The sequence below is a fragment of the Tenrec ecaudatus genome, chromosome 15 (assembly GCF_050624435.1).
Source record: "Tenrec ecaudatus isolate mTenEca1 chromosome 15, mTenEca1.hap1, whole genome shotgun sequence".
NCBI classification, from domain to species: domain Eukaryota; kingdom Metazoa; phylum Chordata; class Mammalia; order Afrosoricida; family Tenrecidae; genus Tenrec; species Tenrec ecaudatus.
Window position 1 is genome coordinate 52,559,718 of NC_134544.1, and position 17,439 is coordinate 52,577,156.

Consider the following 17,439-nt stretch of genomic DNA (forward strand, 5'->3'; position numbering starts at 1 on the left):
GGGCCACTTGCCCGGGCTTCATGCCCACACTCCCTCCCTCCCTCCCTCCCTCCCTGCGCGAGCGAAGCCTTCTGCGCGCAGACGCCTTCCAAGTTCGCTGTCCTGGATCGCGCCGGGGCTGGGAGCTTCGGCTTGCGCAGGGTGGCTGCCTCTGTCATCGTCCCCCTCGGAGCCGTGCGTTCGAGAGTCGAATTGACCACCAAGTCCCGGGAAGGGACCCCGACCGCGGTCTACGACCCCACACTCGTCTGCGTTTGAAGGCAGGGTTTTTTTTTTTTCATTTTGGTTTGTTTTGGGGTGTTTTTTTTTTTCTCTTTTGGGGTGGGGTGGGGTTTTCTTTTGCTTTGCTTCCTTTGGGTTTGTTTCTGACCTGCGAACAGTTATTTTGTATGGTGTTGACAAAGATGGGCTCGAGTTACGAGGAAGAGAAGAAAAGATAACTGGTGAGATGAGGCGACAAGTTTAAAAGCGCGCGGGAAAGCCGTGCCCATCCACGGCTGTCCTGTGATCGCTTTCGCTGGCGTGTTAAGACAGTCCACCCACAGCGATCGATCGGAGTTGACCCAGACTCAGAGGGACCCTAGGGGACCCAGTAGAACCCTCGAGGGCTTCCGAGGCTCTAACTTGTATGGGAGCAGAGACATCGTTCCCCCTCCTCCATGGAGCAGCTGGTTGGATTCCAACAACTGGCCTTGCTATTAACAGCCTAAAGCTAATGCCACGTTGAAGGGCGCCTTTGGTAAACCTATGAAACAGCGTTCACATGCGACACTAAGTATGCTCGTCACCCTAAGGATCTTTGTTAAATCGGGCCAAACATTTCAATCCGTTCGTGTCACTTCTACGCCGCCCCCCACTCAGTATAGTGTGGTGAGTTATTTCAGTTACCTCACGGAGAAATAATTCCCATGTACGCATTCCATCTTCTCTTACCACACTTCCTAACCACACAAGCAGGAAAAAACTCCAGACACGAACTTTCTTTTTCCTTCCTTAGGATAATGGGGGTGGTCGAGTCTGTTCCAATTCCTAGTCACCACAGGCGTTCCCGAGTAGCCCCGTGAGCCTCATGGTGTTTTCAAAAGGCGGATTTTTCTGAAGTAGATGATTCCAGGTCTTTCCTCAGGGTCACTGTGAGCTGATTTCAACTCCGTGGCGGTGGGTTTGGGGGGATTTGCCTCTGGGTGGACTCCACCTCCAGCTTGTCCGCTAGCAGCTCTGTATGTTAACCATTTACACCACCCAGGGAATCCTCCGCTTCTCTTTGCTCTTGGTCTTTTCTGGGCTCCCCATTAAAAGTTCTCCCATAGGCCAGGGGTATGTTACCTAAGTACTTGTTAAGAAGTCCATACGCACTGATTTGAGAGGATCCTAAGTATAAGCCCTGTGAATTTATTAATCCAACAGACATTTATGAAGTTCTTACTGTGGTAAGAGGAGCCCTAGTGGCTTACTGGTTGGTGGGTTATATGTTGCGTCAAGAGTTTGAAACCACCAGCTGGCTCTGTAGGAGACCAGGCTTTCCACTCCCTTACAAGGTGACAGTTGTAGAAACTCATAGGAGCAGCTCTACCCAGTGAGTTTTCTTATTTTTTATTATGCCAAACATTCTCCTTCACTGCTGTCAAGTTGATACTCCTCAAAGTTTAGGACAGAGGAGATAGAACTGGCCGTTTGGGTTGCTGAGATTGTGAATTTTTATGGGAGCAGAAAGCTGCTTCTGCCTCTCGAGGGATGGCTGGTGGTTACGAACTTCTAACCTTGTGGTTAGCAACCCAACTTGTAACCCACTACACCGCCAGAGCTCCTTGTGCACACATCAAATACCTTGCTCTTCTTTCAACAAGCTAAGATCAGTGAGGACAAAAGTAAATTACCAATAAAATTGACTAGGTATAAGTTCTATTTGGGGTTGGTAGCACAAAGATAGGCCTTCTCTGTTATATGGGCCTTTTTTTGAAAGGACTGTTTCAATTACATTTTAGAAGGTCAGCTAGTTGAAGAATGGTAGAAAAGACATTCTGAGAGAACATGGGCCGAAAACTAATGCAGCCAAGCCATCTTAAGGAATGTATGTAGTTCATTGCCTCCAACCTCACTGTTAGCGACTTGCACACTTCTTATGATCGCCTCCATCCATCTGCTTGTGCACATTCTTTTTGGCACCAGGAGAGGGATTAAAGAGCTCCAGTCCTTTGTAAATCATATCCTCTTTCCCCCTTTTTCCATTTGTTTGTGAATTACTTGGTTGGGACAGTGTATGTATTCTCCTCTTGAGCAAAAATAGTTTCAAGGTCCCCCTTCCAACCAAGTGGGAGTCCAGAGTTCATGCTGCAGTCCCTCTGATACGGTATTTGTGTTCCAGGTGGAGACTTTGCCCGGGAATCCTGAGGGGGTTGACCTTGTGCACTTCTCCACAATTACCATCCTAACCCAGGGTAGCTGTCTATCTTACAGAGCTGTCCTTCCTCCCCCTGGCTTCTGTCCAAATTTAGGTGAAACAGATTAGGCTGCTGTGGCTGAAATGGTGCTGATGGACCTGAAGTCTCAGCCACTTGTCCCTGCCTTCCAGTGGCCCTTTAAGGAATTTAAAGCCTGATTCAAAAGCCACCATATTCAAACAGCATTTAAAGCATTGTACTGCATGACTTAACTATTCAACCAAACCTGCGTGGGCTGTGGGTCAAAATCCCTTACTTAAATTTGGTGGCAGGGGGTGGGGGGGGGTGTATCTCGAAAAAAAATTGGCAACAATAAAAAGTTTCTGACGTGCAAACACCAAAAATTGAAAATCAAATGTGTAATGACTTGGAGGTGTTTGAGGCAGCAGTTGCCGCGTTGCAAATGTCTCCGTGAAAAGGGGCTGTGCGGGGGCAAAGCTCAGGCAGCCCTGGTTACAGTGCAGCACAGCAGGTCCAGTGGACTGCACAGTAGCTCCGTTTCCAGACCTCGCAGTACCCTGCTCATTGTACCTGCTGCAGAGTATGCTAATCTTTCTATTCCTATTGCCTCCTAATGGGACCTCTAATAAGTCTTCATTTAGGCTAGCTTGAAAAGCGAATTACATTTTCCCCTCCAAAAGACACCAAAATCCTCCCTCTTGGACCTCAAACATGTGGCCAGATTCATAAAACCATCCATAAGGCCCCCAAACCCGATACTCGAAGAGCCATTTGAAGAGAGGACAGCAGTATTGGCTACAACCACGTGCACAACAACCCATCCACTTTCAGGAGGGCCCAGTGGGAACAATCAAGATTTTTATAGACAATTCGACCAATAGAGACTTAGCATGCATTCTGAGTAGCTCGTATTAATCAGTTCTCAACGTAGGCTAAGAATGGTCTGCAAATTTTAACATATGCCTGGGAAGCCAGGATAGGCTGCTTCTCACACTCATTTGGCCAAATGTCTCCTGAAAACGGAGTTCTGCTCCAAACTGAACTTTCTTTCTTTCTAAACCTGTTCTTCCTGTGTGCCCCACTCCATGGCTGCAGCCCCAGCACCCCCCAGCTGCAACAGTAGCTTAGGCTTGACATTGGGAGATGAGCTGTACAGCCCCCAAACCCAGCACCATGTTCGGATGATCCCAATGCCCAGATGGCACTTACAGCCCTCAAATCTTCTACCCTGGTCTTTCTACCAGCCCGCCCCTCCCCCCGACCTTGCTGACATCATCCTCTATGCCCCGATCTTTCAAAAGTCCAAGTCTTTCTCCTGCCTTTTTCATCCTGCAAAGCCATCACGTGCTCCCCACAGCTTCCAAGAGAATGTGTAAGAATACAATGTAGGTCCCTGAGCACCTCAAATTTCATCTCGTCCTGAGCTCGGACTGCAGCCCAGGCTCGGGCAGCCAGCTGCTCCAACCAGAGCAGCCGAAAGCTTTCCTTGAAGAAAAGATCCCGTGGTTTGAGACACAAGTGTGAGCACCGCTGTCTGCCATATGCCATGCGCTCACAGGTGGCTTAAACAAAACAAATGTGTTGTGATGGCGCCTGCCAGGTTCTTCACTAATGAGAATACCACATTCATTCCGGCAGCACCAGTGCACACAGATGCCTCCAGAATGGGAGAGCACCAAGCCATAAGGAACGGGCAGTGTTGTCTCTATTAGCAGTTTTTTATTCTTACGTTACTGGTGTCAGGCAGGTTCGTGGTTGGTCCAGATCTTGAGTAGCAGCCTCGTCATGACAGCTTGAAGCAGACATGCTCCGAGGTCAGCCTCTACATGGACTGCACCAGGGTTGAGGACAAGGCCTCTGAGCTTCAGACCTTCTGCCCACACCTGGGTGCTGGGTTGCCCCTCTTGACTCAGATAGGCTTCCTTGTGCGCTGAGTGGGGTTTCTGTGCCTGCAGAGGCCCAATTCTGGTCTCTGCTACTTCTAGAGCTGTCACTGCCTTGAAGTTCTAGTTCTAAACTCAGCCTGCTCTGTGCAGTGGTCGACACCGGCTTCTGCTTTCTGCTGGTCTCTGCCTCTGTGTCTCTCGGCTCTGCCCTTTGCAGGGCCCAGGGTCTCTTCTTAAGAATTTCCTAACTTCTTATCCCCTGGAATGACCCCTCCCCACAGAGATAAAGATTAGATGGGGGTGGGGGTGGGGAGTTAGTGTTCTTCAGAACAGAACAAAGCTTCCATGTCTCCCAGGGACAGACTGTTCCCTCAGAGAACAGAATGTTCACACTCCCCAGGCAAACTCTCCAGAGAGCCTCCTCCCAGGCTTATATTGGCCTCACCACCCCCTCCCGGGGTTTAGTCAGCATTGGGTCTCCAGGTGATCTCTCCTAGTTAAATCAGCCTCCACTCAGGACCGGAACCCAAAGGCCAATTCATCCACCTCAAGAGACACCGCAAGACCTGGAATCTTGGCATGAAGCTAAGAGCCACAGAGCAGTCAGTGGCTAGAGCAAGTTAGGGAATGTATTTGTGCCTCTGCAGAGTGGATCCGAGCACCATGGGGTTTTTATGGTGCCTCTGGGTGGATTCAGAACCCCAATCTTTTGACCAGTAGTCAAACACTTAACTATTTGCGCCACCTAGAACTAAGGAAAGGAGCCATGTGAGGATGGATGGAGCTCCATGGTGGTAGAACAACTGTAGATGTTTTCCGTTCCCCTGCGGCGATCTCAGTGACACTCGCTGCCATCGAGCCGGTTACAACGCACAGGGACTCCATAAGACCGGGTAGAAGCACCCCTGTAGGTTTCTGGACTCTACGAAGTAGAAAGCCCCCTCTGTCTCCTGTGGAAAGGCTGGTGGTCTCAAATTGCTGACCTTGTGGTTAGCAGCTCAACTACTAGCCCTCAGGGCTTCCACCTGGGGGTAGATACACGTGGCCTAATCCCTCAAGGTCAACACCTGGAAAGGAGATAGGCTGACTGGCTGTAGGAGGATTTGTATGCATCATGGACCTTGGGGCTCAGTTTGGTTGCAAGAGAGGCCTTGAAACTGGTTTTGCTTAAAAGCAAACTGTCCAAAAAAAAAAAATACGTGGAAGGGGAAGAGAATGTTACTGAAATCACTGAGAACCAAAACCCTCTAGCCATCTCGGCACCAAAAATGAATGCCTATGTGAAAATGTATAGAAATGGCCATAAAGGGATGTGCAAGCGGTGTGACAAGAGGGAGTTGACAGCTGTGCTGTTAGAAGCAAGCAGGGCATGTGTTATTGGAATGGAAAGCCCTACCTTGGAACTGTGTGCATCTAACCTCAACTCTAGGATTCCCTGCCATCAAGGCCATTCTAACTCTCATCGACCCTACAGGACAGAGTAGAACTGCCCCTTTGGGTTTCAGAGACTTAGTCTTATCTTTCTCCCAAGGTGCTGTGGGTGAGTTTGAACGGCCGACTTTGTGGTTAGCATCGAAAGGCATAGCCTGCTAGGCCACCAGGGCTCCTTGCAACGGAGAGAGCAGATAGGAAATGAGAGATTAAGCCTGAGAGAGGTTCTCCATAAGCCGATTCAGATGATTTGAATCAAGGGCTTCTGAGTATTCATGAAGAGTGTACTACGTAAAGTGAGGTGTGTAGACCAATAAAGTCCTATTACCTCACAACATGTGAGATGTGCAAATCCTACGCCCCACTCCGGACATACTGACTCTCCATTTAATAAGATTCCCAGACGATTTTGTATGCACACTAAAACTTGAGAGTCTTATGAGGATCATTGATGGAGGTCCCCAGCTACTGTTCTCAGAAATCTGTGTGGGGGCAGCAAGAAGCTCATAGGAAAATTACATTCTTGTTTAATTCCTTTTTTCCAAGAACGTTTCAAACCTTGACTGTTGGCACTGAGACCAACTTCTGAGCCAAGAGTGCAGTGAGTAAGGCCGGCCCATCCCCGAGGAGGGACACCCCTCGGTTTGGGTGACTTGGATTCCAGGGCTCCCTGAAAACAGCACTGAACCTTACTTGGAGCGATTCCTCATCATTGCCCTGCTTCCTTTCCGTCCATTCCTTCCTCCTGGACCTGGGAATCAGATTGGCACCTGTCTGGTGACTCTGAGCCTCTTGAGGCTCTTACCACATTCTCTCTCGGGTATTGCTCCTAGTACACTGCTTGGACATGTAAGCTCATTGGGTTTCTCGCACTGTTCTGACTCACAGTGACCCTCTCTTGGAGTCGCCCTGGCAGCGCAGTGGGTTACGTGTTGCGTTGACTTCAGGCCAGCAGTTAGAAACCACCAGCCGCTCCTCAGGAGGCAGATGAGACGTGCGCTTACTCCCATAAAGATTTACAGTCTCAGAAATCCCCAGGAGAGTTCTACTCAGTCCTAAGGGTGACTGAGTCAGAAATGACTCGATGGCAGCGAGCTTGGTTTGTTTGAGAACTCAGTGTCTCTCTCTCTCTCACTGAGGTTTCTCCAGGCCCCAATCTGATACATGTATTGTGTTGCTTTAGTATTCACTGTAACATTCGGCTATGTGGCATTGAGTTACCCTAACATCTGTACTAAAATATTTCACTTACAAAATTGTGTCCTTAAAATATTCAAGAAACAAAATATGAACAAGCCAGCTTGGTACACTGTTACTACGGAGTCTTTCCTCCAGCACCAGTATGTAGAAAGCCCATGTCGCCAGCTATGGGACAAAGAATGCCAAGGCTACAGTCTCTCTTTGTGCCACTCATACATCTGGACAACAGTTGGGCCCTTCATGGTCGAGAAAAACGATTAACATTACAAAGAAAGATTAAAATGCAGGATATTAAAGGATGAGATCTGTGGAGAAGCTCTGTTAAGGAAACAACAGACAAGATTAGCAGGAGATTAGACAAAGGAGGAAATCCTTAATGTCCTAACATGCCATAAATAATGCTGCTGCCTGTAGAGGTTAACTGACAGTTGTATCAAAAGATATAGCGCCTGGGGTCGTAAAGGCTCAAAGATAAACAAGTGGCCATCTAGCTCAGAAGCAACAAAGCCCACATGAAAGAAACACACCAGCCTGTGTGACCACGAGCTGTCGAAGGGATCAGGAACAAAAAATCATATTGAAAATTTGGGTGAGTGCAGAGTGGAGACTCAAAGCCCATTGGTACCCAACCGGACACCCCTTACTGAAGGGTTGTGGGAGGAGATGAACAAGTCAGGGTGCAGGGTAGCAATGATGAAACATATAACTTTCCTCTAGTTCTTAAATGCTTCCTTCCCGCCCCCACCCACTATCATGATCCCAATTCAACCTTACAAATCTGGTTAGACCAGAAGATGCACATAGATGCCTGGAGGGTGGAGAGAATGTGGGGTAGAAAGGGGGGAACTGATTACAGGAATCTACACATAGCCTCATCCCTGGGGGAGGGACAGCAGAGAAGAGGGCAGGAGGAGACATCAGACAGTGTAATATATGACAAAATAATAATAATACATGAATGATGAAGGGTTCATGAGGTGGGGGGGAGTGGGGAGGGAGGGGGAAAATGAGCAGCAGATATTAAGGGCTCAAGTAGAAGGCAAATGTTTTGAGAAGGGTGATGGCAACAAATGTACATGTTTTTGACACAATGGATGTATGTATGGATTGTGATAATTGTATGAGCCCCCAATAAAATGATTAAAAAAATCCTGACAATTGTATAACCAGTAGCTGGAAAAAATAGTGGCACCAAAGATTTGTCCTGACTTCAGGGGCTCTGAAGAAAACTGGAGGGCAATGCCTGCTGTGTGGTGCTTGAACTCATCTCCTGAAGAAGCGACCACCTCCCATTTCTGAAGTATGGGCATCCTGCAGTATGAACGACTCCCCAGGCCCATGGGGGGTGCGGTGTACTTCACTGATCACCAGCGAAATGTGTCCATATCTGTATCCCACAGAAATGAGTGTGTGGTCAACTGACTTCTTAAATTTGTTTAATTAAATTTCTCAGGGTTGTTCATAGCTCACTGTGCAAGTAAGGCTGATCTGATTCATGGCAACCCTACAGGACAGGGTAGAACAGCCTGGGGGCGGGGTTCTGAGACTAACTCTGTGGGAGTAGAAATCTTAGCAGTGGGCTTGGACTGTATTTAATAACACCACAGTGCTTCATGTTCCTCTCAGGGTAGTAGTTCAGGGTCATTATTTCTGTTTCTGGTCCAATATTAAGGTGTGAGTTCCCATTTCCAAAAGTACTAACTCTAACTTTTTAGTATTTGGGTTTTCAACCAGCCTGTTTTTAATGAATATACTTACAGAAAGGATAGTCATCAGTTCTGCTTTTACTTACCTGTTAAAACATTAGCAAGGATTGAGTTACAGCCAAGAAAGAGCAGGATTCTGGCTGAAAGTTGGTGTGAGGGGTCTCAGGAAGGCAAAGGATGCCAGTGTACTCTAGGTTCTCGTGCAGTGAATGCCTCTTCTATTCAAGACTTCCTCCCACCTTTACATGACACCTCACACTTCTTTTTCTTTAGACGTTTTTCTTCATTCAAAGTATTAGTACTCAAAATAGATTAGCTTCCTCCCTTAACACAAAATCAATGTTCAAATGAATGTATAAGATAATTTGTTAAAATGTATAAGACACACGTGTCAAAAACAACAAGTCAGAACATCAAAACAGATTGTCATTCAGATTTACTAGATAATTTGCAGTTGGGCAATGTGTCCTTTACCAAGTAAGTGAGAGTTCAATTAAATCAGAATTCTCAAAGTTATCATACACAGAGTAAGCAGGAACTTGGAACCAAATTTCTGATTGGTTGATATTTAGGAAAAAAGGAAAAGGTATCAGTTTAAATATTAATAATATTCAACCGTAACCAAAACTATGCTAAACACGAGACAATCACAAGGTCAATGAGTCATAGCTATAAGATCTCTGAAGTTTTGAAAACAGGATATGTTCCTCAGCCTTGGAAGCAGGATACATTCAATAATTTTAAAAGCAGGATATGTTTGTTAATTTTGATTATTTTCTGAAAATAAATTTCAATGGAAGTTATGATGCATAGTGGTCTCAGTGAGCCTAGTCACCTTGAAACAGTTAGGTATAAACCAGACACTCCTTCAAACGGTTACAGTGTAAAGTATAGCCATTGTTTCAGCCCATACATTTCTTTTTTTAACAGCAGTTTTATTGACATGGAGGACAGTTCTTAATAGTGTTCCCTTCATCTTTTCATTAGATCAGTTGGGTCTGTTGTGGTGTTATCCATTCCTTTTCTTTTTAAAAAATCATGTTATTGGGGCCTCATACAACTCTTACCACAGTCCATACATACGTCCATTGTGTCAAGCACATTTGCACACCCACTGCCATCATGATTCCCTTTTTGTTTTAAAGGATACATTTATTCTTTTTTTAAGAAACATTTTATTGGCGCCTCATACAATTCTTATCCCCATACATACATCCATTGTATCAAGAACATATGCACATTTGTTGCCATCACCCTTCTCAAAACATTTGCCTTCTACTTGAGCCCTTAATATCTGCTGCTCATTTCCCCCCTCCCTCCCCACTCCCCCCTACCTCATGAACCCTTCATCATTCATATATTATTATTATTTTGTCATATATTACACTGTCCGATGTCTCCCCCCGCTCGCCTTCTCTGCTGTCCCTCCCCCAGGGAGGAGGCTATACGTAGATTCTTGTAATCAGTTCCTCCCTTTCTACCCCACATTCTCTCCACCTTCCAGGCATCGCCACTCTCACCACTGGCCCCGAAGGAGTCATCTGGCCTGGATTCCCTGTGTTTCCAGTTGCTATCTTTGCCTATGTACATCCTCTGGTCTAACCAGATCTGTAAGGTAGAATTGGGATCATGATAGTGGGGGGGGGGGGAAGCATTTAAGAACTAGAGGGAAATTATATGTTTCATCATTGCTACCCTGCACCCTGACTGGCTCATCTACCATCATTATGCTCAAAACATTCGCTTTTCACCTGAGCCCCTGGTATCAGCTCCTCACCTTTTCCCCTCCCTTCCTGTGGCTCCTTCCCCATTACCCCCTCCCCATGAACCCCTGATAATTTATAAATTATTATTTTGTCATATCTTTACACTGTCCAATGTCTCCCTTCACCCACTCCTCTGCCGTCCATCTGTCCCCCAAGGAGAAGGTTATATGTAGATCCTTGTAATCAGTTCCCCCTTTCTAACCCAGCTTACCTCCACCCTCCCGATATCAGCGCTCTCACCACTGGTCCTGAAGAATTCATCCGTCCTGGATTCCCTGTGTTTCCATTTCCCATCTGTACCAGTGTACATCCTCTGGTCTAGCCATATTTGCAAGGTAGAATTGGGATCATGATAGTGGGAGTGATGCTGCTTTCCTCTAAGAACTAGAGGAAAGTTGTATGTTTGGTCATTGGGACACTGCACCCTGACTGGCTCGTTTCTTCCCTGAGACCGCTTTGTAGTTGCCGACAGATGGGCTTTGGGTCCTCAACCTGCACTCCCCCTCATTCACGATGATATGATTTTTTGTTCTTTGTTGCCTGGTACCTGATCCCTTCGACACCTCGTGATCACACAGGCTGGCGTACTTCTATGTGGTCTTTGCCGCTTCTGAGCTAGACAACTGCTTGTCTACCTTCAAGCCTCCAAGACCCCAGATGTTATATCCTTCTACAGCCGGGCACCATCAGCCTTCCTCGCCACATTTGTCCATCAGCGCATACATTTCTAATCCCCTTGAGCAAGACAGCTTTGAGTGTCGTGGGTAAGAGAATTCTGTTTTCATAAAACACAGCTGGTAATTTTTCTCCATGAAGTTGTCCTGTTTGCTCTTCACATTTGGACATGCATACCAGGTACTCAAATGTCTGTCTTCCTCCCTGTCAGTGCTCAGCACACATTCAATACTCTGATCACCCTAATTAAGCCCCCCTCCAACTCCCTCTGGCTGATGCCCATCATCAAGGCACAGGAAGACCCTAGTAATCCGACAGTGTTGGTGTGTTGATGCTTGAGGCAGCAAGGGTGAGCACACAGCTTGGCTAAGGTAACAGCTCAGTAAGAAAGTGCTGTGAGAGTCTTGTTAGGGGGCTTTAGGCTTCTGTTGGGCATTGGAGGGGAGCAGAGTCAACCATGATGGTGGAGTGCTTATGCATTGGCCTGCTAACCACAAGGTCAGCAGTTTGAAACCACCAGATGCTCCGAAGGAGAAAGATAAGACGTTCTACTCCAGTAAAGAGTCACAGTCTTGGAAACCCACCAGGGCAGTTCTAGTCTGTCCTATAGGGTTGCTAAGAGTTGGAATCTCCTCGAGGAAGAGGGATTTGCTTTGCATTGAAGACTCTCGGAGTAGAAGAGCGATTCTAAGTTGGAGTTTCTTCATGTATCTTCTCTCAGAGACAGAAGGAGTGGTGTAGGCCTAAAGCTGCACTCATTCGTGTCAGTTGGAACAGAGGGGCATTGGACTGCTTTAGTGGTTTGCAATGCCCTGGTTTTGTCTGCTCAGACATAATTACAGAATAGTCTTTTCCATATCTTATTTAGATCATAGAGTCACCTAGTTTCAGACATGAGAACTCCAAAATCTAATAGGTGGTTTCCCACCCCACGCCCGTCCCATTGTATTATATCATTACCACTTGGGCTGGTAACAAAAAGGTCAACAATTCAAACGTACCTGCTGCTCCAAGGGAAAAAGATACATTTCTCTGCCCCTGTAAAGTAATCCAAAGGGGCAGCTCTCCCCTGCCCTACAGAGAATTGACTCAGAGTAGAGAGTTTGGGTTTGGGCTCTAATCCATACCCAACAGTTGTCGACTGCAGTGTACTCCTCAATCATGAGGTAAACTCCATGAAGTCATGGAATTACTGTACTATCCCCAACAACAGAAAAAGCAAAAGCCACCTCCAGCATGTGGTAGATTCTCAGGAAACATTAGATAAGTGACAAGTACTGCTCACTTTTTGTCTAGAGCAAAGAATTAGCCAACCCAAAAACTCCAGGAAGAAATAGTCCATAGTCCAGAGGGCTTCCAAGACTATCACTCAAGATACCCTTTCCGCCCCGCAGTGAAGCTGCTTCTGGAAGTCACCTTTCAGCTTGGGGGTTGATTGGCCTTTAAAATAAGCAATAACACCTGGGAGGAATGTGCTCCTTTAAACAATCAACTGAATGAGACCAAACAATATTTACCCAAAGCAAAGATGAGAAGGCAAACAGGGTGGATGGAAATGGGCCAGGTGGATGGAAGAGGTGAAAAGATTGATACATTGTAGGGACTGTAGCAGTGTCATGGGACAATCTGTGTAAGAATATACTCCAGAGGGCTTTCAATCGTTGATTTCTTGGAAGCAGATTATGTACTCTAACCGACTGCATTGCCATGGAGTCGATGCCGATTTAGAAGGACCTTATAGGACAAGGCAGAAGAGCCCCTGGGAGTTTCTGAGATTGTAACTCCGCCCCTTCTTTCTCCTGAGATCGTGGACAGAAGGCATTAATTCAACCTGGCCAGTTTAGATTGGTATTGCTTTCAGCAACAGAACCCGGCAAAACCTTTTAAAAACACCTTCATTGTTTAGCCACTATAAAGCATCTTTTTAGTTTTTGTTTGAATTTTCAGACTGTGATTTCTCTACATATGGGGGGAAAGTGAATATAGTTCTTTCCCTCTCATTAAAATACTTTAAAGAATTTCAAGTAGATATGTTTTCTACTGCACTTAAAATTTTTATTTTTTAACATAATCACTGAACCATCTTCTCAAATCTAGGGGAGAATGTATTTCGATAGCAGTGATGTGTGTGTTTATACTATTTGCATATTTTCACTGTCAATGTTGGCTTGGTTTCTACTCCTAGTACTTTATCTTAAAAAGCTATGGAAAGCTGACTAGTTTGGTATAATTCAATAGGTTTTTATTGAGTTCTTATTTTGTGCTATGCACAAAATATTATGCAATTCATGGAGCAAGAAGATAAAGATATCCAAAGCCATTAACCTTAGCCAGAAACTATTTAGCATCCTTTTAATGAAATTTTATGGCTATAGATTTAATCTGCAATAGGTAGATCATCCCTTCATGTATTGCAGGCTAATTCCCCTGAAGTAGACAGCCTATTCATTTTTCATTGTCTGTTCTTAGTCTGGAAGCTCGGCCAATACCTGTTCACTTTGAGTGATTCTCCTGGTACTTGAAAATACCAATGACATAACTTACAGCAGCGTAGTAACACACAAGTGTGACAAACTCTTCAAGCGGAACCATATGAGCAAAAGCCAATGGGAAGGATGAAGCACAAGCTACACTGAAGGCATTAGTCACAGACATGGCTCAAGGACTGAACCGAATGCCAACTGAAATGTTCACACGATGACGCACAGGAAGCACACGCTTGTCTGTGCCAAGACGTTTGGAAGACAGCTACTTGGCCAACTGATGAGACGAGATCTCTATTTGTACCCATTCCAAAGAAAGGTGACCAAAAATGAGCAAATTCTAGAACACTATCATAGCACATGCAAGTAAAATTGCTGAAAATCATTCAGCAATGCTTGCAGCAGTACATTGACAGAGAACTGATGGAAATTGGGGCCAGATTCAGAAGAGGAAGTGGAATAGTACATATCATTTCTGATGTTAATTGAATCTTTAAAGCAGAGAATACCAGAAAGCTGTTTACTTATTTTCATCGACTAGGCCAAGGCATGCAACTTGTGGACCATAAGAAACTATGAATAACCCCAAGATGACTGGAAATTCCAAAACACTCCATTGTGCTCATGCAGAACCTGTACATGAATTAAGAGGCAGTTGTACAAAAAGGAAAGGAGAATACTGCATAGTTGAAAATCAAAAGTATGGATCAGTATTGTATCCTCTCACCGTACTGAACAGTCTGTATGCTGAGAAGATAATCATAGGAGGTGGGCTATATGAAGAATTCAATAATGATTGGAGGAAGGCTTATTAACAACTTTCAAAAAGTGAGGAGGACTTGACGTACTTGCTGATGAAGATCAATGATTGCAGCCTACAATAGTGATTTTTTTGTACAACTCAACGTACAAAAAAAACACAGAAGACCAAAATGAAATTCTTCACAGTGTACCAATGGACAGCATCATGATAAATGAGAAAAGTGTACCAATGGACAGTATACAAATGGACAGTGTACCAATGGACAGCATCATGGTAAATGAGCAAAGATTGAAGTTGTCAAGGATTTCATCATGCTTGAGTCCACAGTCAATGCTCATGGGAGCAGCAGTCAAGAAACTGAATGATGCATTGCATTGGGTAAATCTGCACAAGATCTCCTTAAAGTGTTGAAAAGTGGGGATGTTACTTTAAGGACTAAGGTGAGCCTAGCCCAAGCCACGATATTTTCAATTGCTTCATATGCATATGATATTTGAACATTGAATAAGAAAGATGGGGGAAGAATTTATGTCTTTGAACTATGGTGCTGGTGAAGAATATTGAAAGTACCATGTGCTGCCAAAAGAACAAACTGATCTGTCTTGGAAGAAGTACAGCCAGAATGCTCCTTAGAAACCAGGATGGTGAGACATCATCTCACATCCTTTGAACATGTCATTAGGAGAGACCCATTCCTGGAAAAGGAGATCTAACTTGGTATGAGGGGCAGCGAAAAAGAGGAACACCCTCAGCAAGATCGATTGACATAATGGCTGCAACAATGAGCTCCAACAGAGCAATCGAGAGGATGCTGCAGGACTGGAGAGTGTTTCGCTTCTTTGCCTGTAGCGTCCCTCTGAATCAGAACCGATTCAAGGCTACCTAACAGCAGTAGCAGTCAACAGTGAGGATCTTGGGTGACATAAGCGATTTGTGGTCCGCTGCTAAGTTGAAAGGGTGCTGTTCCAGAGCTTCTGTGGACGCCTGATGCGGTGCTTCCATAAAGATCAGAGCCAAGAGAACCCTGTGGAGCAATGCAACTGACAATAGTCAACGATGGATCTGATAGGGCTTCACCGGCAACCAATGGCACACTCAAAGCATTTAAGTGAAGAGAAATTTAGAGAAGGCTGGCCAAGGTTAAGTACCCTCGCAAGGGATGGAGAACCAGCCAGGCAGAATTAAAAGAAGCTGTTAAGGAGAACAGTGTTACTGGGACCTGTGAGAACTAGAGCCATGGCACAAGGACTGCAGCCACAGAAAAAGGCAGCAATTTCCAGACATTCTTGGCCAAGGGTAGGGAGTAAGGATGTGATAAGTACCTCAACTTCTCTTTCAGCGGGGTCACTCTCCTGTAGGTGCCTCTCATCAGCTTAACCCAAATGGAAGCCAGAAGGCAAGGCAGTTCATTCAGGTGTTTCAATCCACAGAGATCCTCTCAGGACCCAGATCAAAGTCAGGGCTGGCGATGGATTGAAAAGGCCTGTGGCTTGTCCATTACAACAATAAGCCTGGGGTTTTGAGAGAACAGAAATGGGTGGATAGAAGTGATGTAACCACCATGAGTTTGGGTTATAAACCATCAAGGACAGCCCTGCAGGCATGCCTTCCTTTTGCCGGGCTTCTGAAGACCACTGAGTTGCAGGTCGTGCCTAGGACTGGGACTATGCACTCTGCTGCTAACCAAGAAGTTGCAGGCAGGAGTCCACCCCAGGGTGATTTGGAAGAAAGGCCTGGCGTCTTCATCCGAATCAGCAGCTTTGGAAAACCCGATGGGGCCCAGACGTCCTCGACATTTCGTTGGACAGAAACGTGACTTTTGATGGCACGCTTGGATGGGGATGCACACACTGGAAGCAGTTTGGATCTTTGAATGGCTATCTGGAGCAGAATCCCAGTCCTCCAGCACTTTGTCCTGCAGGGACATCACCACGATTGATTTCAGCATCATTTCTTTGAGATGTCAGATGGTGCCAGTAGGGTGTGGCTGACACCAGCAGCTCCCTAATAGGCCTCCCTCCAGGTTTGCTGTCTGCTGAGCTTCTGAGCGCTTACTCTTCTTCTGGAAGGATATGTAAGACCTTGCACACTGGAACTTCAGGTGTCTCAGCTCAAGCTCAACATTCTCTTGCCAAATTTAAAACCTCCCCTGATCCTGTTGACCTTCATATTCCCCCTTTCTAACATAATTGCTTATTTACTGATTTTTTTCCCATTGAGTTAGTCATCTAATAATATTTAGTGAGACCTCATTTTGCTATAATCTAGGTTATATATTGAAGAAAAAAGCCATGGATTCTGACTTTAAAAGGCCCGTGGTTTATAGCTGAGGTACCCTTGGAAACCATCAAGTATTAAACTGTGGTAAGTGACATCGTTGTACAGCAGTCGCTTCCTCTTCACCTCACATGAAACAAGTCCCTACCCACCACCCACTGCCGCCAGGTCGAGTCTGAGTCATCGTGGCCCTTGCGGACAGAGAGCCGAAACCCTGGTGGGTTTTGATCTGGTTCGGGAATAACCACAGGTACCTCACTGCCTCCATTCTTTGCTCACTCTAGTTCATTTGACCACTCTTGTTAAATAAAAGTACTTTTCAGTTTCCGAATATGTCAACGTTGGTGTGCTTTTCTTGTTGTTTTCTCCCTACTGAATCAAGTCTCAGTTCTGCTGCTTGACTTGCAAACACCTTCAGATCAGCTCCCTTCCCAGTTATTCGGTGCTCTCTTCCAGGGCTACCTTTGGAGGCCATCAAACCCTGTGTACTGTTTCTCCACTGATGGGTCACGTTGGACTGTTTCCTCTTATTCCCATTGCTCCCATTAGCCTCGATGACTGCAGAAACTTCTTGGTGGGTTGTCCTGGCTCTTCTTCCCCACCCCTCTTGCTTCCTTCCAGCAGTTCTCTCGTTAAAACATCACTGTGCCAGTCTGTCATCCGTCCAAAAGCGGCTTTGTCCTTCTCATCACTATTGCTGGCTTCCTGCTTTGCAACAGTTCATTTGACACAACGGCATTTTCATAAAAGACACAGTTGTGTACTGGAGCACTGGTGGCTTAGTGGGTTGTTCACTCCCCTGCTAAAGGCAAAGCCAGCCATTGGAACCCACTAGCCACTCGGCGGGAGA

The 17,439-nt window shown here is 45.8% G+C and overlaps 1 protein-coding gene across 1 annotated transcript in view; it reads left to right on the forward strand.

Moving 5' to 3' along the window:
- Positions 1–102: 102 nt before the first annotated feature.
- The window catches only part of OSBPL1A (oxysterol binding protein like 1A), a 243,314-nt gene continuing 225,977 nt past the window's right edge, over positions 103–17,439 (forward strand). Inside the window, exon 1 of the mRNA XM_075533000.1 lies at positions 103–260. The gene's annotated coding sequence lies outside the window, so the exon portion shown is untranslated. The remainder of the gene's footprint in view (positions 261–17,439) is intronic.